The sequence below is a fragment of the Cherax quadricarinatus genome, unplaced genomic scaffold (assembly GCF_038502225.1).
Source record: "Cherax quadricarinatus isolate ZL_2023a unplaced genomic scaffold, ASM3850222v1 Contig121, whole genome shotgun sequence".
Classification (NCBI taxonomy): domain Eukaryota; kingdom Metazoa; phylum Arthropoda; class Malacostraca; order Decapoda; family Parastacidae; genus Cherax; species Cherax quadricarinatus.
Window position 1 is genome coordinate 203,163 of NW_027195147.1, and position 22,593 is coordinate 225,755.

Genomic DNA, 22,593 nt, shown 5'->3' on the forward strand with positions numbered 1-22,593 from the left:
GAAGTAGGTCACCGGAGAGCTAGCTGGACCCACCAGTGGAAGTAGGTCACCGGAGAGCTAGCTGGACCCACCAGTGGAAGTAGGTCACCGGAGAGCTAGCTGGACCCACCAGTGGAAGTAGGTCACCGGAGAGCTAGCTGGACCCACCAGTGGAAGTAGGTCACCGGAGAGCTAGCTGGACCCACCGGTGGAAGTAGGTCACCGGAGAGCTAGCTGGACCCACCAGTGGAAGTAGGTCACCGGAGAGCTAGCTGGACCCACCGGTGGAAGTAGGTCACCGGAGAGCTAGCTGGACCCACCGGTGGAAGTAGGTCACCGGAGAGCTAGCTGGACCCACCGGTGGAAGTAGGTCACCGGAGAGCTAGCTGGACCCACCGGTGGAAGTAGGTCACCGGAGAGCTAGCTGGACCCACCAGTGGAAGTAGGTCACCGGAGAGCTAGCTGGACCCACCAGTGGAAGTAGGTCACCGGAGAGCTAGCTGGACCCACCGGTGGAAGTAGGTCACCGGAGAGCTAGCTGGACCCACCGGTGGAAGTAGGTCACCGGAGAGCTAGCTGGACCCACCAGTGGAAGTAGGTCACCGGAGAGCTAGCTGGACCCACCAGTGGAAGTAGGTCACCGGAGAGCTAGCTGGACCCACCAGTGGAAGTAGGTCACCGGAGTGCTAGCTGGACCCACCAGTGGAAGTAGGTCACCGGAGAGCTAGCTGGACCCACCAGTGTAAGTAGGTCACCGGAGAGCTAGCTGGACCAACCAGTGGAAGTAGGTCACCGGAGAGCTAGCTGGACCCACCAGTGGAAGTAGGTCACCGGAGAGCTAGCTGGACCCACCAGTGGAAGTAGGTCACCGGAGAGCTAGCTGGACCCACCAGTGGAAGTAGGTCACCGGAGTGCTAACTGGACCCACCAGTGGAAGTAGGTCACCGGAGTGCTAGCTGGACCCACCAGTGGAAGTAGGTCACCGGAGTGCTAGCTGGACCAACCAGTGGAAGTAGGTCACCGGAGTGCTAGCTGGACCCACCAGTGGAAGTAGGTCACCGGAGTGCTAGCTGGACCCACCAGTGGAAGTAGGTCACCTGAGTGCTAGCTGGACCCACCAGTGGAAGTAGGTCACCTGAGTGCTAGCTGGACCCACCAGTGGAAGTATGTCACCGGAGAGCTAGCTGGACCCACCGGTGGAAGTAGGTCACCGGAGAGCTAGCTGGACCCACCAGTGGAAGTAGGTCAAGCAAGCAACCTCTTCATTAATGTCTAAATTTTTATACCCTGGCTAACCAATTTCAACATTTTTCTTTACGAAACAATTTTAATAGTGAACGCATCCCAATTATTGAAGATCTATAACGAATATCCCAGGAATTAAGCAAGTTAAGTTCCTAAATAAATATAATAACGATAGAAATGTGGGAACTTCTGAGTCAACTCATATATAGCAACATATTAGACCTGTTTATAGGATTCGATATAGTATAATGACACCTGATCTCTCTGATTACTTTTCTAGTCTCAGAAATAGTCAATCTTGATCATATTTCCAGAAATCATGGAACCAAATACCAAACATAATCCAGATAAAATACCAAACATAATCCAGATAAAATACCAAACATAATCCTGGTCAAATACCAAACATAATTCAGATCAAATACCAAACATAATCCAGATCAAATACCAAACATAATTCAGATCAAATACCAAACAATTCAGATCAAATACCAAACATAATTCAGATCAAATACCAAACATAATCTAGATCAAATACCAAACATAATTCAGATCAAATACCAAACATAGTCTAGATCAAATACCAAACATAGTCTAGATCAAATACCAAACATAGTCTAGATCAAATACCAAACATAGTCTAGATCAAATACCAAACATAGTCTAGATCAAATACCAAACATAGTCTAGATCAAATACCAAACATAATTCAGATCATAGATATAATTTCACTGTTCGGATAAATGCTATCAAAATTACTAGTCCACTGGTAAATAACAATTCAATTATTTTGTCGCTACCATCGAGAACTTACCTGGAGAGGGTTTCGGGGGTCAACGCCCCCGCGGCCCGGTCTGAGACCAGGCTCACAGATCAAGCATAGGAAAAAATGGGCATAAATCGTCCACCTTAAATGCAAACTAGTAATCCCATTAAGAGTTCTATAATATCCTATAACTACTCACTTAAGTTCAGCTTGAACAACTGATTATATAAACAGTGATTATAGATACTCACTGTTACTCACAATCTTCCTAACTGGACTGGTACTCACTGTTACTCACAATCTTCCTAACTGGACTGGTACTCACTGTTACTCACAATCTTCCTAACTGGACTGGTACTCACTGTTACTCACAATCTTCCTAACTGGACTGGTACTCACTGTTACTCACAATCTTCCTAACTCTCACTGTTACTCACAATCTTCCTAACTGGACTGGTACTCACTGTTACTCACAATCTTCCTAACTGGACTGGTACTCACTGTTACTCACAATCTTCCTAACTGGACTGGTACTCACTGTTACTCACAATCTTCCTAACTGGACTGGTACTCACTGTAACTCACAATCTTCCTAACTGGACTAACAAAAGCATGAGACAGGAAATAATAACTTAGCAAGAATGAGAACAGTTTGTTGGTGGGTTAAACAGATTTACCATCTTCGTCTAGCCTGGAATTGTATCAGTAAAATAACTAAGAAAAAACTAGTGACATCATTAGAGTGATAAAACTAGTGACATCATTAGAGTGATAAAACTAGTGACATCATAAAGGAGTGATAAAACTAGTGACATCATTAGAGTGATAAAACTAGTGACATCATTAGAGTGATAAAACTAGTGACATCATTAGAGTGATAAAACTAGTGACATCATAAAGGAGTGATAAAACTAGTGACATCATAAAGGAGTGATAAAACTAGTGACATCATAAAGGAGTGATAAAACTAGTGACATCATAAAGGAGTGATAAAACTAGTGACATCATAAAGGAGTAATAAAACTAGTGACATCATAAAGGAGTGATAAAACTAGTGACATCATAAGAGTGGTAAAACTAGTGACATCATAAGAGTGATAAAACTAGTGACATCATAAAGGAGTGATAAAATTAGTGACATCATAAGAGTGATAAAACTAGTGACATCATAATGGAGTGATAAAACTAGTGACATCATAAAGGAGTGATAAAACTAGTGACATCATTAGAGTGATAAAACTAGTGACATCATTAGAGTGATAAAACTAGTGACATCATTAGAGTGATAAAACTAGTGACATCATAAAGAACTGATAAAACTAGTGACTTCATAAGAGTGAAAAAAGAACTAGTGACATCATAAAGGAGTGATAAAATTAGTGACATCATAAAGAAGTGATAAAACTAGTGACATCATAAAGGATTGATAAAACTAGTGACATCATAAAAGAGTGAAAAAACTAGCTGGAACAATACACAAATAACTAACACACAGGAGAGAGCAGCTTACCACGACGTTTCGGTCCGACTCTGACCATTTACAAGTCACTTGTAAAACGTCGTTATAAGCTTCTCTCTCCTATGTGTTAGTTATTTGTGTATTGATGAGTTATTGCTCATTCACTGAGTATGAGTTAGACTTGACGTTTAATCTTCATTTAAGGCTAACTATACCACGGGCGGGGTTAGAACCCGCGATCAGAGTCTGGAGTTTTATGACTCTCTGATCGCGGGTTCTAACCCCACCCGTGGTATGATTTGTTTGCAATCGTGTCATTACGATTTCGTGAGTCATTTTAGGCTAACAATATTAACAAGAAATTCCGAAACCCACAAGTTTGTTTGCAGAGTGACGTCAAGTATGTTAAATATTGGTGTAGACAGTCCCTACGGTAAATCTTGGTGTAGACAGTCCCTACGGTAAATCTTGGTGTAGACAGTCCCTTCGATAAATATTGGTGTAGACAGTCCCTTCGGTAAATATTGGTGTAGACAGTCCCTTCGGTAAATATTGGTGTAGACAGTCCCTTCGGTAAATATTGGTGTAGACAGTCCCTTCGGTAAATATTGGTGTAGACATTCCCTTCGGTAAATCTTGGTGTAGACAGTCCCTTCGGTAAATCTTGGTGTAGACAGTCCCTACGGTAAATCTTGGTGTAGACAGTCCCTTCGGTAAATCTTGGTGTAGACAGTCCCTACGGTAAATCTTGGTGTAGACAGTCCCTTCGGTAAATCTTAGTGTAGACAGTCCCTTCGGTAAATATTGGTGTAGACAATCCCTTCGGTAAATATTGGTGTAGACAGTCCCTTCGGTAAATATTGATGTAGACAGTCCCTTCGGTAAATCTTGGTGTAGACAGTCCCTACGGTAAATCTTGGTGTAGACAGTCCCTTCGGTAAATCTTAGTGTAGACAGTCCCTTCGGTAAATATTGGTGTAGACAATCCCTTCGGTAAATATTGGTGTAGACAGTCCCTTCGGTAAATATTGATGTAGACAGTCCCTTCGGTAAATCTTGGTGTAGACAGTCCCTACGGTAAATCTTGGTGTAGACAGTCCCTTCGGTAAATCTTGGTGTAGACAGTCCCTACGGTAAATCTTAGTGTAGACAGTCCCTTCGGTAAATATTGGTGTAGACAGTCCCTTCGGTAAATATTGGTGTAGACAGTCCCTTCGGTAAATATTGGTGTAGACAGTCCTTTCGGTAAATCTTGGTGTAGACAGTCCCTTCGGTAAATCTTGGTGTAGACAGTCCCTTCGGTAAATATTGGTGTAGACAGTCCCTTCGGTAAATATTGGTGTAGACAGTCCCTTCGGTAAATCTTGGTGTAGACAGTCCCTTCGGTAAATATGGGTATAGACAGTCCCTTCGGTAAATCTTGGTGTAAACAGTCCCTTCGGTAAATCTTGGTGTAAACAGTCCCTTCGGTAAATCTTGGTGTAAACAGTCCCTTCGGTAAATCTTGGTGTAAACAGTCCCTTCGGTAAATCTTGGTGTAAACAGTCCCTTCGGTAAATCTTGGTGTAAACAGTCCCTTCGGTAAATCTTGGTGTAAACAGTCCCTTCGGTAAATCTTGGTGTAAACAGTCCCTTCGGTAAATCTTGGTGTAAACAGTCCCTTCGGTAAATCTTGGTGTAAACAGTTCCTTCGGTAAATCTTGGTGTAAACAGTCCCTTCGGTAAATCTTGGTGTAAACAGTCCCTTCGGTAAATCTTGGTGTAAACAGTCCCTTCGGTAAATCTTGGTGTAAACAGTACCTACGGGTTGACTACAACCACAACTGTGGAACTAATGTGAAACAGTGAGAAAGATGTATACTTAGTTTATATTAGACCCTAAATTATTAATGCTGCTTCTATGGCAAGGTTTGATCAAGAAATTCTCTCTTGTTCTTGAAAGTAACACAAAACAATGTCCTCAGAATAATTCCTATCAAAAAAAAAAATACCACAGGTGGGGTTAGAACTCGCGATCAGAGTCTCAAAACTCCTGTCAATTCCTGTCTATTACAAAAGTACCAAGATTCTTAATATAAGAAGGAAATTGGTACTCTTACTAATAGTGATAATTGAAGTTAACACCGAACTTGGACTCAAAATGTTAAGAAATTAACCAGACACGGTCACTATTACTGTCTGTAGGTAAATAACCTCCACGAACTGTATCGCTGGAGATAACGACAACATTACACCTCTCCATGGAAGCTGTAGTTGTTTATTATATCATGACTGAAAATGCTGATCACCAGTAATCCCTAAATCACTTACTGTTAGTAATAATTTATCACAGATTATGGTAGGTAAGACACATAGGCAACAGTTAGGCAACTTTATTCCGAAAGTTTTCGCCTACACAGTAGGCTTCTTCAGTCGAATACTTTCTGTATTCGACTGAAGAAGCCTTCTGTGTAGGCGAAACGTTTCGGAATAAAGTTGCCTAACTGTTGCCTATGTGTCTTACCTACCAACCTGTCGGTATTGTATACCATTTTGATGTTCATCACAAATTATACATACTGATGGATCTTGGGAAGTCTACTGGCAGGGCTGCACCTGTTCTTGTTGTCGCCTCCCTAGATAACAACTACAGCAACCGATGGTAATAAATGGTATAAAATACCGACACAATGGTAATATAAACACTTGAACAGTATTATGTGATTATTGGCAACGTTTCGCCCACACAGTGGACTTTATCAAGCCACAAACAGATCTGTTTAAATGTTTATATTTCAAATTATAGCAACCATGATGAGTTAGGCACGAGAATTATCAACTAGTCTGCCAGAGCAACCATGATGAGTTAGGCACGAGAATTATCAACTAGTCTGCCAGTTAGAGCAACCATGATGAGTTAGGCACAAGAATTATCAACTAGTCTGCCAGTTAGAGCAACCATGATGAGTTAGGCACGAGAATTATCAACTAGTCTGCCAGTTAGAGCAACCATGATGAGTTAGGCACGAGAATTATCAACTAGTCTGCCAGTTAGAGCAACCATGATGAGTTAGGCACGAGAATTATCAACTAGTCTGCCAGTTAGAGCAACCATGATGAGTTAGGCACGAGAATTATCAACTAGTCTGCCAGTTAGAGCAACCAGTTAGAATTATCAACTAGTCTGCCAGTTAGAGCAACCATGATGAGTTAGGCACAAGAATTATCAACTAGTCTGCCAGTTAGAGCAACCATGATGAGTTAGGCACGAGAATTATCAACTAGTCTGCCAGTTAGAGCAACCATGATGAGTTAGGCACAAGAATTATCAACTAGTCTGCCAGTTAGAGCAACCATGATGAGTTAGGCACGAGAATTATCAACTAGTCTGCCAGTTAGAGCAACCATGATGAGTTAGGCACGAGAATTATCAACTAGTCTGCCAGTTAGAGCAACCATGATGAGTTAGGCACGAGAATTATCAACTAGTCTGCCAGTTAGAGCAACCATGATGAGTTAGGCACGAGAATTATCAACTAGTCTGCCAGTTAGAGCAACCATGATGAGTTAGGCACGAGAATTATCAACTAGTCTGCACTGCAAACTAAATTGTTTGCCATTCTAATGGCACTAAAGTTGACTTATGAGGCCGAGTTCGACTCCTCGACCATTACCGCGTCAAATAATGACTAACAACATACTGGAGAATATGAATTAAAACGGAGGGAGAAAATAATGTACAATCCTCCTGGACTCTATCACTCAGTGAATTATTCTTATATGATAAAATTAATAAATTAACCAAAGTAACCTGAAGGAAAATATAAACTATAGTTTAAGTTTATATATGTCAAACATCAGGAAAAATATTAGATAAGTAAATAATGATAAAAAAGTCACAATACCGTGACTGGAACGATACATAAATAACCCGCACATAAAAGAGAGAAGCTTACGACGACGTTTCGGTCCGACTTGGACCATTGACAAAGTCACATGATGTGAATATGATAAGGATGTTTGATGAATTAGATGATCTAGAACTACCAGTGATGACATGAACCTACATCAACATACTTTCAGAGGAACTTGCAATATAAGCAGATTGATGTAGCATCCAGACTAATCTTCATACAAGTACTTCTGGCAGTCTGGCATACACACATTTGACTGAAACTAAACACAAAGTACGTGGTCAGTGTTAAGGACATTGTACTTGATTAAACACTATGCGATTTATTGTCCTCTTATTAAGTAATATAAAGCTATACCTTAAAATACCCTGCGTAATATAGTAAGATATCTTAATGAAGGTAAGATGCCAGACATATTAAATTTGCTTACAACACATAAGACATAAATTTTAGATAAATATATATCCCAGCCGTCCTTCTGTTAACCCTTCTGAGACTTTTTTCCTGGGCATTTGATGCATTCATATACTCTTGCTAGACCATTTACATGATATACAATGCAGAGTAAACATACACTATCGGCGGCCAAAAATATAATGGTAATACTGATACTCCAGCATTCCTTCTCTCTCTCCTTCAGTCTCTGGTCCCTAAGTAAACTTACTTAGGTATACACAAATACAGTTACATAGATGTCTAACTGTTGTCTAACTGTTGCATATGTGTCTTACCTAACAACCTGTCGGTATTGTATACCATTTTGACGTTCATAGATTATCATACATGGCAGCATCATAGTTCCTTGATAATGTGAGTAGTCACGAAATCACTTGGAATTTCTCTATTCTTTCACAGTGATTGTTTTGCATATTCTCAAATCACCTGTTTACAAATCACCTGTTTACAAATCACCTGTTTACATGGCAGCATATGTGTAGACAACCTGGGATAACCCAAAAAGTCAAGTTACCTATTTCCATTGGGGTCCACAAGGAAGGTTCCTTGACGCTGGTGAGGGGCTCTTGATCTAGGGAATTGGATGTGTGCTCCATTTCCCTGATTTACGCATGAATGCCTTCCACATTGCCCCCTCCCCAGGCGCTGTTTAATCCTACGGGTTTAGCGGTTCCCCCTTGATTATAATAATTATCCTTCCCACCCTCCATCTCCTCTCCTGGTATTTTCCTTCTATTTTAATATTAATATTTTTAACGTAATTATTAATTATTATTTCCATTTTTAATAATATAATAATAATAATAATATAATAATATAATAATAATATAATAATAGTACAAATAAATAATAATAATCAGTAAAAATTTATGTTTATTCCCACTAATAATAATCAGCACTATAATTCGAGCACGATAAATTCTTGAGCAATTATTTAAAATTATTAACATAATTAGTATGCTATTTTTTACATAAATACTAAAAGCCTCTCAAAACAGAATAATTGTGTTGATAATTCAGGTTTTTTTTAGGCTGGAGTTTACATTCACTAATAGTTGATTAATAGTCGTGTACGTGGGGTTTGTCTATGATATTTAGATGATAGTAATTATAGAGGGTTGTGATAGGTGGGGGTGGTGGAAATACTACCACCGCTATAATTACCACCATCATGTTACTGCGTTACTCTAGTGAGTTGTGAGTGGTGGTAGAGGGGGTGTAGTGGTGGTAGCGATGGTGGGGTTAGTAGTAGTGGTGGTGTAGTGGTAGTAGCGATGGTGGGGGTAGAAGTAGCAGTGGGGTTGTAGTGGTGGTAGCGATGGTGGGGGTAGTAGTGGTGGTGGTGTAGTGGTAGTAGCGATGGTGGGGGTAGTAGTAGTGGTGGTGGTGAAGTGGTAGTAGCGATGGTGAGGGTAGTAGTAGCAGTGGTGGTGTAGTAGTAGCGATGGTGGGGGTAGTAGTGGTGGTGGTGTAGTGGTAGTAGCGATGGTGGGGGTAGTAGTAGTGGTGGTGTAGTGGTAGTAGCGATGGTGGGGGTAGTAGTGGTGGTGGTGTAGTGGTAGTAGCGTTGGTGAGGGTAGTAGTAGCAGTGGTGGTGTAGTGGTAGTAGCGATGGTGGGGGTAGTAGTAGCAGTGGTGGTGTAGTGGTGGTAGCGATGGTGGGGGTAGTAGTAGTGGTGGTGGTGTAGTGGTAGTAGCGATGGTGGGGGTAGTAGTAGTGGTGGTGTAGTGGTAGTAGCGATGGTGAGGGTAGTAGTAGCAGTGGTGGTGTAGTGGTGGTAGCGATGGTGGGGGTAGTAGTAGCAGTGGTGTAGTGGTAGTAGCGATGGTGGGGGTAATAGTAGCAGTGGTGATGTAGTGGTGGTAGCGATGGTGGGGGTAATAGTAGCAGTGGTGGTGTAGTGGTGGTAGCGATGGTGGGGGTAGTAGTAGCAGTGGTGTAGTGGTAGTAGCGATGGTGGGGGTAGCAGTAGTGGTGGTGGTGTAGTGGTAGTAGCGATGGTGTGGGTAGTAGTAGCAGTGGTGGTGTAGTGGTAGTAGCGATGGTGGGGGTAATAGTAGCAGTGGTGATGTAGTGGTGGTAGCGATGGTGGGGGTAGTAGTAGCAGTGGTGGTGTAGTGGTGGTAGCGATGGTGGGGGTAGTAGTGGTGGTGGTGTAGTGGTAGTAGCGATGGTGGGGGTAGTAGTAGTGGTGGTGGTGTAGTGGTAGTAGCGATGGTGAGGGTAGTAGTAGTGGTGGTGGTGGTGTGGTAGTAGCGATGGTGGGGGTAGTAGTAGTGGTGGTGGTGGTGTAGTGGTAGTAGCGATGGTGAGGGTAGTAGTAGTGGTGGTGGTGTAGTGGTAGTAACGATGGTGGGGGTAGTAGTAGTGGTGGTGGTGGTGTAGTGGTAGTAGCGATGGAGGGAGTAGTAGTAGTGGTGGTGGTGTAGTGGTGGTAGCGATGATGAGGGTAGTAGTGGTGGTGGTGTAGTGGTAGTAACGATGGTGGGGGTGGTAGTAGTAGTGGTGGTGGTGTAGTGGTAGTAGCGATGGTGGGGGTAGTAGTAGTAGTGGTGGTGGTGTAGTGGTAGTAGCGATGGTGAGGGTAGTAGTAGTAGTGGTGGTGGTGTAGTGGTAGTAGCGATGGAGGGGGTAGTAGTAGTAATGGTGGTGGTGTAGTGGTAGTAGCGATGGAGGGGGTAGTAGTAGTGGTGGTGGTGAAGTGGTGGTACCGATGGTGGGGGTAGTAGTAGTGGTGGTGGTGTAATGGTAGTAGCGATGGTGGGGGTAGTAGTAGTAGTGGTGGTGGTGGTTTAGTGGTAGTAGCGATGGTGGGGGTAGTAGTAGTGGTGGTGGGGTAGTAGTAGTAGTGATGATGGTGTAGTGGTAGTAGCGATGGTGGGGTAGTAGTGGTAGTTGCGATGGTGTGGGTCGTAGTGGTAGTAGCGATGGGGGGGTAGTAGTGGTAGTAGCGATGGTAGGGGTAGTAGTGGTAGTAGCGATGGTAGGGGTAGTAGTAGTAGTGGTAAGTAAATTTATTTAGGTATAGGTACACACGCACACTTACACAAACTTACACACAGTAACAAGCGTGTAAATTACCGAGGATAACCCTCCCCCCCCCCCCAAAAATGGATAAAGCGGCATATTTCCAGTGGTAGTAGTTGTAGTGGTGGTGGGTATGTGGTAGTTACACATTGTTAACGTAGTGGGGCATAAAATCTATCTTACCTCGTCATATGCCACCACACAGGATGGATTTAAGTAAGTTTACTCAGGTATACATAAATACAGATACATAGATTATCATACATAGCAGCATATGTGTAGATAACCTGGGATAACCCAAAAAAAGTCAGTGACTTATTTCCATTGGGTCCTTTATTTTAATTGGGGTCCTTTATTTCCATTGGGTTCTCTTTTTCCGTTGGGACCTTTATTTCCATTGAGTCCTATATTTCCATTGAGTCCTTTATTTCTATTGCGTCCTATATTTCCATTGAGTCCTTTATTTCCATTGAGTCCTATATTTCCATTGAGTCCTTTATTTCCATTGAGTCCTATATTTCCATTGAGTCCTTTATTTCTATTGGGTCCTATATTTCCATTGAGTCCTTTATTTTCATTGGGTCCTATATTTCCATTGAGTCCTTTATTTCCATTGGGTCCTATATTTCCATTGAGTCCTTTATTTCCATTGGGTCCTTTATTTCCATTGGGTCCTTTATTTCCATTGAGTCCTTTATTTCCATTGGGTCCTATATTTCCATTGAGTCCTTTATTTCCATTGAGTCCTTTATTTCCATTGGGTCCTTTATTTCCATTGGGTCCTTTATTTCCACTGGGGTCCTTTATTTCCATTGGGTCCTTTATTTCCATTGGGCTCCTTTATTTCCATTGGTCCTTTATTTCCATTGGGCTCCTTTATATCCATTGGTCCTTTATTTCCATTGGGGGCCTTTATTTCCACTGGGGTCCTTTATTTCCATTGGTCCTTTATTTCCATTGGTCCTTTATTTCCATTGGGTCCTTTATTTCCATTGGTCCTTTATTTCCATTGGGTCCTTTATTTCCACTGGGGTCCTTTATTTCCATTGGGTCCTTTATTTCCATTGGGCTCCTTTATTTCCATTGGTCCTTTATTTCCATTGGGGGCCTTTATTTCCATTGGGGGCCTTTATTTCCATTGGGCTCCTTTATTTCCATTGGTCCTTTATTTCCATTGGTCCTTTATTTCCATTGGGCTCCTTTATTTCCATTGGTCCTTTATTTCCATTGGGGTCATTTATTTCCATTGGGTCCTTTCATATACAGTATTGAAATGTGTCAGCCAAAGCTGGGAGACTTCAATCGGGCGATGAGTATAAGAACATAAGAAAGAAGGAACACTGCAGCAGGCTTACTGACCCATGCGAAGCAGGTCCTTGTCAACCCCCGGCTTAGATCAATGACCCACCTAGTCAGGTCACTTCAGTGTGACTTTGTAAATGGTCCAAGCCGGACCGAAACGTCGTCGTAAGCTCCTCTCTTCTATGTGCGGGTTATTAGTGTGCAGGTCACATCCACTTAAGGAAGGAACACGGCATCTAACCAAGTAGCACAAGCTAGTCAGGTCCAACTCACACCCACTCATGTATTTATCTAACCTATTCTTAAAACAACACAACGTTTTAGTGATGAATGGTTTGAAAAACCGACAAGTTGAAGATTGAGACACTTATGCAGCATATGGAAATCTTTATTCAGGAAACGTTTCGCCACACAGTGGCTTCATCAGTCCAATACAAAGAGGAAGGCGTAAGGAGAGGAGGAGAATGAGGTAATCAGTCCCTCAACCTGGAGTCGATGTGTTCAGTCCATCAATCTTGTAGAATGTACAGCATAGGGCCGTAGACGTGGCTTATATACTGTAGTGAGGTGAGGTGAAGCAGATGGAGGCGGGGTCATAGTGGTACCATCCACTAGTCGAAGTAGGTCTTCGTCCAAAGGTTGAACAAGTGTTGAAGAATTCTTTGTAACAAGACCCCATGATGCTGCAGTGTCCGACAGTTGTGATGAATGGTTTGAAGCCACTGTGTGGCGAAACGTTTCCTGAATAAAGATTTCCATATGCTGCATAAGTGTCTCAATCTTCAACAACGTTTTAGCCTCAATAACTGTACTCGGGAGTTTGTTCCACTCATCCACAACTCTATTACCAAACCAGAGCTTTCCTATATCCTTCCTGAATCTAAATTTTTCCAACTTGAAACCATCGCTGCGATTTTATTAAGAATTCTATTGTAGATGAATGGTTCAAAGAACTGACATGTTGTTAAATTAGACACATGTGCAACTCTTGGGTATCTTTATTGAGGAAACGTTTCGCCACACAGTGGCTTCATCAGTCCATACATAGGAGAAACTTGAAGAACAGGAGGAGAATGAGGTAATCAGTCCCTCAACCTTGTGTCGATGTGTTCAGTCCATCAATCATCATCAAGATTGAGGGACTGATTACCTCATTCTCCTCCTGTTCTTCAAGTTTCTCCTGGTCACAGACCGGGCCGAGGGGGCGTTGACCCCCGAAACTCTCTCCAGGTAAACTCCAGGTATGTATGGACTGATGAAGCCACTGTGTGGCGAAACGTTTCCTCAATAAAGATACCCAAGAGCTACACATGTGTCTAATTTAACAAGAATTCCATTACGGGTTCAGCTACGGCAGCTTCACAGTAGACGATACTGTTACTTGGGAATTACCATCTCTCAGCATGACCTATCCCTTATACAGGAGGATATAGGTGGGAGGGTAGGTGGGAGGGTTGTATTGGTTGAATGAGAGATGGGGAGAGTCTCCGGGGTTGATGGGGAAGGGAGTGAGGAGACCATCCCTCCAGAGAGCTCAGTCGTCACCCAGCTACGAGGGTGGATGTACGTCATCTCTCTCTCTCCTCCCACCATTCACCGCCTTCCCCATGGTGCTACCCATTACCTCGCTATCTGACGCTACCCATTACCGTGCTACCCACCCATGGATTGTATATAACTATTAATGCAAGGGAAAAAAAGGCATCTCAGTGACTTACTGATATGTGTGTTTAATATCGACTTTGACAGCCCAGTTACGAAGGATTACTTTCCTCGGGTAAGTTATATTATACGTCAAAATTATATTAATGGTTAAAACATAATTCACAGTTATTTTTTTTTAGTTTATCATAAGCTTTTTTTTTTTTACAATGCCGATTTTTAAGGAAAATAGAATTAAAAACGATAGGAAGATTTTTTTGTCAAATCTGTAACTACGAAACAGATTTTTATTTTCACGTGAGGTGTATATTGCGTATATATATCAGAGTATATATGCTACTAGTATATATGCTGCTAGTATATATGCTGCTAGTATATATGCTGCTAGTATATATGCTACTAGTATATATGCTGCTAGTATATATGCTGCTAGTATATATGCTGCTAGTATATATGCTGCTAGTATATATGCTGCTAGTATATATGCTGCTAGTATATGCTGATAATATAATATGCTGCTAGTATATATTCTGAGAGTATATATGCTGAGGGCATATATTCTGATAATATAATATGCTGAGGATATATATACTGCTAGTATATATTCTGAGAGTATATATGCTGAGAGTATACATGCGCAAATATCCTTCTTCACAAGTGTTAAATAGATACGTCGTAGCCTGTAGTGACCCTCGTGTTGCCGATAGACTTTAAACCCCATTAATCAGCCGTCTGCTGAAGGGCTCCTGATCTAAGGAATTAGAGCTGCCTTCCCCTTCCTCGCATCAACTTTACCTCCCATTCCTCATGCGCTGTATGATTCATACAGTTTTAGCGCTTCCCGCGGGGATCTAATATAATGATCCCGCGGTCCGGTCTAAGACCATGAGAAAGAAGCAGCACTTCAGCAGACCTACTGGCCCATACAAGGCAGGTCTAACTCACACTCACTCATGCACGGCTCTAACTTATTTGTTAAGTTACTCGGGAGTTTGTTCCACTCATCCACAACTCTATTGCTATACCATTGATTTAAGAACCCAAGAAAGGAGGAATACTGCAGCAAGCCTACTGGCCCATGCGAGGCAGGTTCAATTCACACACCGGCTTATGCCAATGCCGTAAGATGGTCAGTAATAATAATAATAATAATAATAATAATAATAATAATAATAATAATAATAAAATGCTACTACTAATAATATTAATAGTAATGTTAAACCCGTAGGGGTGATATGCACCTACCACAAACTTAAGTCTCTCCGATCTACGGCGGTTTTGTTGGCCCAGAAGTGTTAAACCCGTTGGGGTCATTCAAGGAGAGACACAGGTTCGATCCCCAGGCTGCCCATTGCGGCCGTGGTGCTTGATCAATCAGTCTATTGGTGTTAATAGCCTGGTTCAATCCTGAAGGAGAGAAAAGACATAGGAAAGTCCCCCAGTATCTGTCTTGTCACCTAACAGTAACTGGGTGCCTCTGTGTTAATCTCCTAATTTCTACTTCCCCTGTTCACCTAGCAGTAAATAGGTATCTGGGTGTTAGCCTCCTAATTTCTACTTCCCCTGTTCACCTACCGGTAAACAGGTACCTGGGTATTAGCCTAACACCCTCTTCTCTTCACCTAGCAGTAAATAGGTACCTGGGTGTTAGCCTCCTAATTTCTACTTCCCCTGTTCACCTACCGGTAAATAGGTACTTGGGTATTAGCCTAACACCCTCTTCTCCTCTTCACCTAGCAGTAAATAGGTACCTGGGTGTTAGCCTCCTAATTTCTACTTCCCCTGTCCACCTAGCGGTAAATAGGTACCTGGGTATTAGCCTAACACCCTCTGCCCCTGTTCACCTAGCAGTAAACAGGTGCCCGGGTATTAACTTCCTGACACACACCGCCTCTGTTCAGCTAACAGTAAATAGGTACCTGGGTGTTAGTGGACTGTCAGGGTGTCATGTACCTGCATACAGTTTTATTAAATTCTGTGTAACCCATAATAAAGTCATTCTCTCCTGTTGTACAACTTTATCAAGAAAGCTTTAGTTGTTGATAGAGCTTTATGTTTCGCTCTGTATAGAGTTTTATAATCAGATTACACTCTGTGGAGCTTTATAATCAGATTACACTCTGTGGAGCTTTATAATCAGATTACACTCTGTCTCAGATTACACTCTATGGCTTTATAATCAGATTACACTTTAGCTTTATATCAGATTACACTCTGTGGAGCTTTATAATCAGATTACACTCTGTGGACTCTATGTGGAGCTTTTAATGAGATTAATCAGATTACACTCTGTGGAGCTTTATAATTTACATTCTGTGGAGCTTTATAAACAGATTACACTATGTGCTTTATAAACAGATTACAGCTTTACATAGTTAGATTACACTCTGTGGAGCTTTATAATCAGATTACACTCTGTGGAGCTTTATAATCAGATTACACTCTGTGGAGCTTTATAATCAGATTACACTTTGTGGAGCTTTATAATCAGATTACACTCTGTGGAGCTTTATAATCAGATTACACTATGTTTAGCTTTATAATCAGATTACACTCTGCGGGGCTTTATAAACAGATTACACTCTGTGGAGCTTTATAATGAGATTACATTCTGTGGAGCTTTATAAACAGATTACACTCTGTGGAGCTTTATAATCAGATTACACTCTGTGGAGCTTTATAAAGTCGCGTTCCGCATCGTGAAAGCTTTTTCCAGTAATGTTTCACTCTGTGTAGAGCTTTACCAAGTCATATTTCACTCATTTTAGATCTATATCAAGTCATGTTTCACTTTATGCGGTGCTTTATTAACTCAAGTTTCACTCTGGTAAGAATTTTACCATGTTTCACCTTTACTGAGAGTTTTGTGAAGTTATGTTTCACCCAGTGTCCAGGTTTATTAAGCCATGTTTCACTCTGTCCAGGTTTATTAAGCCATGTTTCACTCTGTCCAGGTTTATTAAGCCATGTTTCACTCTGTCCAGGTTTATTAAGCCATGTTTCACTCAGTGTCCAGGTTTATTAAGCCATGTTTCACTCAGTGTCCAGGTTTATTAAGCCATGTTTCACTCTGTCCAGGTTTATTAAGCCATGTTTCACTCAGTGTCCAGGTTTATTAAGCCATGTTTCACTCAGTGTCCAGGTTTATTAAGCCATGTTTCACTCAGTGTCCAGGTTTATGAGCCATGTTTCACTCAGTGTCCAGGTTTATTAAGCCATGTTTCACCCAGTGTCCAGGTTTATTAAGCCATGTTTCACCCAGTGTCCAGGTTTATTAAGCCATGTTTCACTCAGTGTCCAGGTTTATTAAGCCATGTTTCACTCTGTGTCCAAGTTTATTAAGCCATGTTTCACTCTGTGTCCAGGTTTATTAAGCCATGTTTCACCCAGTGTCCAGGTTTATTAAGCCATGTTTCACCCAGTGTCCAGGTTTATTAAGCCATGTTTCACCCAGTGTCCAGGTTTATTAAGCCATGTTTCACTCAGTGTCCAGGTTTATTAAGCCATGTTTCACTCAGTGTCCAGGTTTATTAAGCCATGTTTCACTCAGTGTCCAGGTTTATTAAGCCATGTTTCACTCAGTGTCCAGGTTTATTAAGCCATGTTTCACTCAGTGTCCAGGTTTATTAAGCCATGTTTCACTCAGTGTCCAGGTTTATTAAGCCATGTTTCACTCAGTGTCCAGGTTTATTAAGCCATGTTTCACTCAGTGTCCAGGTTTATTAAGCCATGTTTCACCCAGTGTCCAGGTTTATTAAGCCATGTTTCACCCAGTGTCCAGGTTTATTAAGCCATGTTTCACCCAGTGTAGAGGTTTATAAAGCCATGTTTCACTCAGTGTCCAGGTTTATAAAGCCATGTTTCACCCAGTGTCCAGGTTTATAAAACCATGTTTCGCCCAGTGTAGAGGGTCAAGTTTGACACCTCAGACGAGGGTCGACATCTCACCAGCGAGTCACGATAGCAGGCACGACCCGCCCTCACCCACCACGATAGCAGGCACGACCCGCCCTCACCCACCACGATAGCAGGCACGACCCGCCCTCACCCACCACGATAGCAGGCACGACCCTCCCTCACCCACCACGATAGCAGGCACGACCCGCCCTCAACACCCACCACGATAGAAGGCACGACCCGCCCTCACCCACCACGATAGCAGGCACGACCCGCCCTCAACACCCACCACGATAGAAGGCACGACCGGCCCTCAACACCCACCACGATAGCAGGCACGACCCGCCCTCACCCACCACGATAGCAGGCACGACCCGCCCTCAACACCCACCACGATAGCAGGCACGACCCGCCCTCAACACCCACCACGATAGCAGGCACGACCCGCCCTCAACACCCACCACGATAGCAGGCACGACCCGCCCTCAACACCCACCACGATAGCAGGCACGACCCGCCCTCACCCACCACGATAGCAGGCACGACCCGCCCTCAACACCCACCACGATAGAAGGCAGGCACGACCCGCCCTCAACACCCACCACGATAGCAGGCACGACCCGCCCTCAACACCCACCACGATAGCAGGCACGACCCGCCCTCAACACCCACCACGATAGCAGGCACGACCCGCCCTCAACACCCACCACGATAGCAGGCACGACCCGCCCTCAACACCCACCACGATAGCAGGCACGACCCGCCCTCAACACCCACCACGATAGCAGGCACGACCCGCCCTCAACACCCACCACGATAGCAGGCACGACCCGCCCTCAACACCCACCACGATAGCAGGCACGACCCGCCCTCAACACCCACCACGATAGCAGGCACGACCCGCCCTCAACACCCACCACGATAGCAGGCACGACCCGCCCTCAACACCCACCACGATAGCAGGCACGACCCGCCCTCAACACCCACCACGATAGCAGGCACGACCCGCCCTCAACACCCACCACGATAGCAGGCACGACCCGCCCTCAACACCCACCCGATAGCAGGCACGACCCGCCCTCAACACCCACCACGATAGCAGGCACGACCCGCCCTCAACACCCACCACGATAGCAGGCACGACCCGCCCTCACCCACCACGATAGCAGGCACGACCCGCCCTCACCCACCACGATAGCAGGCACGACCCGCCCTCACCCACCACGATAGCAGGCACGACCCGCCCTCACCCACCACGATAGCAGGCACGACCCGCCCTCACCCACCACGATAGAAGGCACGACCCCCCCTCAACACCCACCACGATAGCAGGCACGACCCGCCCTCAACACCCACCACGATAGCAGGCACGACCCGCCCTCAACACCCACCACGATAGCAGGCACGACCCGCCCTCACCCACCACGATAGCAGGCACGACCCGCCCTCAACACCCACAATGTATACCATAAAACACATGTCACAGAATACTGTTCAACACAAAAGAAAGCATTGATGGACATTTCGGGCAAAACACGCTGACAGAAACAAAACGTTTCACTCTGTGCAGAGCTTTACCGGGACTTTGTAAAGCTCTACACAGAGCTACACGTGATGAGCTTTACAGCCCATGGGCAGTGACTATTTTACTAGGCCGGGGGGGGGGATAAAATGGCAGCAATGCACATTTTTGGGATATCAGGACCGCCACTGCATTTTGGTGGTGAAGCGGTGACAGCGTTTTTGAAGTCTCCGAGCTCAAGCTCTCGGCCCTCGCCTCTTATTATTTAATATAGCTTATTTTATTAATAATGCATTTCTTGGTTAATTTTAATAATATTTATAGTACTCTTAGGTGATCTATTTGGTTATATATATATATATATATATATATATGTCGTGCCGAATATGTAAAATTGGTCAATTAGCAAGAACTCATTTAAAATTAAGTCCTTTCTGAAATTTCCTCTTATATGTTTAAAGACATATTTTTTTCATTAATATTAGTGTAAATATTTTTAATTTTGCACCAAAAGAATCTTAGAAAACTTACCTAACCTTATTATAACAAGAACAATTTATTTTAGCCTAACCCAACTAAATATATTTTAGATTTGTTTACAGTAATTTAATACTAAACAAACACAGTGAAATATATTTTTTTTCGTTTGGTTCAGAATGATTTTGGCGAAACTATTGCATACACAAATTTTCACTTGTCCTATATGGCAAGATGAACGTTGCTATTTAAGCCAAGATCGCAAGTTCTGCCTATTCGGCATGTATATTTATATATATATATATATATATGTCGTGCCGAATATGTAAAACTGGTCAATTAGCAAGAACTCATTTGAAATTAAGTCCTTTCTAAAAATTTTCTCTTATACTTTTAAATATATATTTTTTTCATTAATGTTAATGTAAAAAAATTTAATTTTGCTCCAAAAGAATCTTAGAAAACTTACCTAACCTTATTATAACAAGAACAATTTATTTTAGCCTAACCCAACTAAATATATTTTAGATTTTGTTTACAATAATTTAATACTAAACAAACACAGTGAAATATATTTTTTTCGTTAGGTTTACAATGATTTTGGCGAAATTATTGCATACACAAATTTTCACTTGTCCTATATGGCAAGATGAACGTTGCTATTTAAGCCAAGATCGCAAGTTCTGCCGCCTATTCGGCACGACATATATATATATATATATATATATATATATATATATATATATATATATATATATATATATATATATATATATATATTAATTAATTATTGTAGCCACGAACGAATGATATTGAATCGATAAGAACACTGCGACTAGCCGAGGAAAACGACATGGGTTCGAATCCTAGGCTAGTCGCAGTGTTATTGATTGAATACCACTCGTTTATGGTTACAATAATATATATAATGCTGGTGGAGGCTTGTACACCAAACGGGGAGTAGAATAAAATTAGCTTAGAGGCACCCACACCACGGTATGTCCTCGGATCAAGGTAAAACACCTAGCTCTGCTGGGTGCTTGATTCTTGTAGGATTGCGTAGTCCAGTGGGTTAGAACATCGTGTGGGTTTCGCTCACCATGAGGCGGGCCAAAACGACATGAGTTCGAATTCTCGGCTATTATACGTTTAAAAATATATTTTGTTTCATTTATGTTATTGTAAAAATTAATAATTTTGTACCAAAAGAACCTTAGAAAACTTACCTGACCTTTTTATAACAAGCGCAATTTAATTTAGCTTAATCCAGCTAAATATATTTTAGATAAGTTCACAATAATTTAATAATCTCAGTGAAATATATTTTTTTCGTTAGGTTCAAAATGATTTGTTGCGAAATTATTGCATACACAAATTTTCGCTCGTCTTATTCGGCAAGAAGAGCGTTGTTAAATAAGCCAAAATCGCAAGTTTTACCTATTCGCCACGGCATTATATATATATATATATATATATATATATATATATATATATATATATATATATATATATATATATATATATATATATATATATATGTCGTGCCGAATAGGCAGAACTTGCGATCTTGGCTTAAATAGCAACGCTCATCTTGCCATATAGGACAAGTGAAAATTTGTGTATGCAATAATTTCGCCAAAATCATTCTGAACCTAACGAAAAAAATATATTTCACTGTGTTTGTTTAGTATTAAATTATTGTAAACAAATCTAAAATATATTTAGTTGGGTTAGGCTAAACTAAATTGTTCTTGTTATGATAAGGTTAGGTAAGTTTTCTAAGATTCTTTTGGTGCAAAATTATAATTTTTTGCATCAACATTAATGGAAAAAAATATATCTTTAAACGTATAAGAGAAAATTTTAGAAAAGACTTAATTGTAAGTGAGTTCTTGCTAATTGACCAGTTTTACATATTCGGCACGACATATATATATATATATATATATATATATATATATATATATATATATATATATATATATATATATATATATATATATATAGGTGTACTCATCTAGTTGAGGTTGCAGGGGTCGAGTCCAAGCTCCTGACCCCGGTGTGTATACATATACGTGCACCTCTGAACTTTCTTCTATTTTCTAAATAGTTTTTGTTCTTATCTATTTCCTTTCATCTCCAAAGGGAAGTGGAAAAGAATCTTTCCTCCGTAAGCCATGCGTGTCGTAAGAGGCAACTAAAATGCCGGGAGCGATTGGCCAGTAACCCCTTCTCCTCTATTAATTACTAAAAATAAATAGAAAAACTTTATAAAGCTGATATGTTTGGATGTAGTGCAGATGATAAGAAAGATGACTGCAAATGTTATGAATGAAAAGAAGTTGGATGTCGTAGCTCTAAGCGAAACAAAGCTGAAGGGGGTAGGTGAGTTTCAGCGGGGAGAAATAAATGGGATTAAGTCAGGAGTATCTGAGAGATGATGATAAATTAGACACATGTGCAACTCTTGGGTATCTTTATTGAGGAAACGTTTCGCCACACAGTGGCTTCATCAGTCCATACATAGGAGAAACTTGAAGAACAGGAGGAGAATGAGGTAATCAGTCCCTCAACCTTGAGTCGATGTGTTCAGTCCATCAATCTTGAATAGAATACGCCATATCAGCGGAGAAGGAGCTTATAAACCGTATGGCAGGAGAGGTGCAGCAGTCATAGGTGGTGTAACATTTGTTCAATGTGGAAGTAGGTCGTGCCCAAGAATTAGGCAAGCGAAGAATTCCTAAGTATTAAGATCCCAAGAAGTTGCAGTGTCTGACAGGTTTGTAGATGAATGGTTCAGAGAACCGACATGTTGAGTATCTGAGAGAGTTAGAGCTAAGGAAGGGGAAGCAATAATGTTGAAGGATCAATTATGGAAGGAGAAGAGGGAATATAAATGTATAAATT

General features: G+C 42.0%; 1 protein-coding gene across 2 annotated transcripts in view; it reads left to right on the top strand.

Annotated features, from left to right (window-relative positions):
• Window positions 1–22,593, top strand: part of LOC128704518 (protein hunchback-like) — a 175,896-nt gene that overhangs the window by 71,737 nt on the left and 81,566 nt on the right. The window contains exon 1 of one of the 2 annotated variants that reach the window (XM_053799633.2): window positions 13,679–13,905. The exons of the other annotated variant lie outside the window; for it this stretch is intronic. The gene's annotated coding sequence lies outside the window, so the exon portion shown is untranslated. Of the gene's footprint in view, window positions 1–13,678; window positions 13,906–22,593 lie in introns of those variants that run through there. 2 annotated transcript variants of the gene reach the window in all.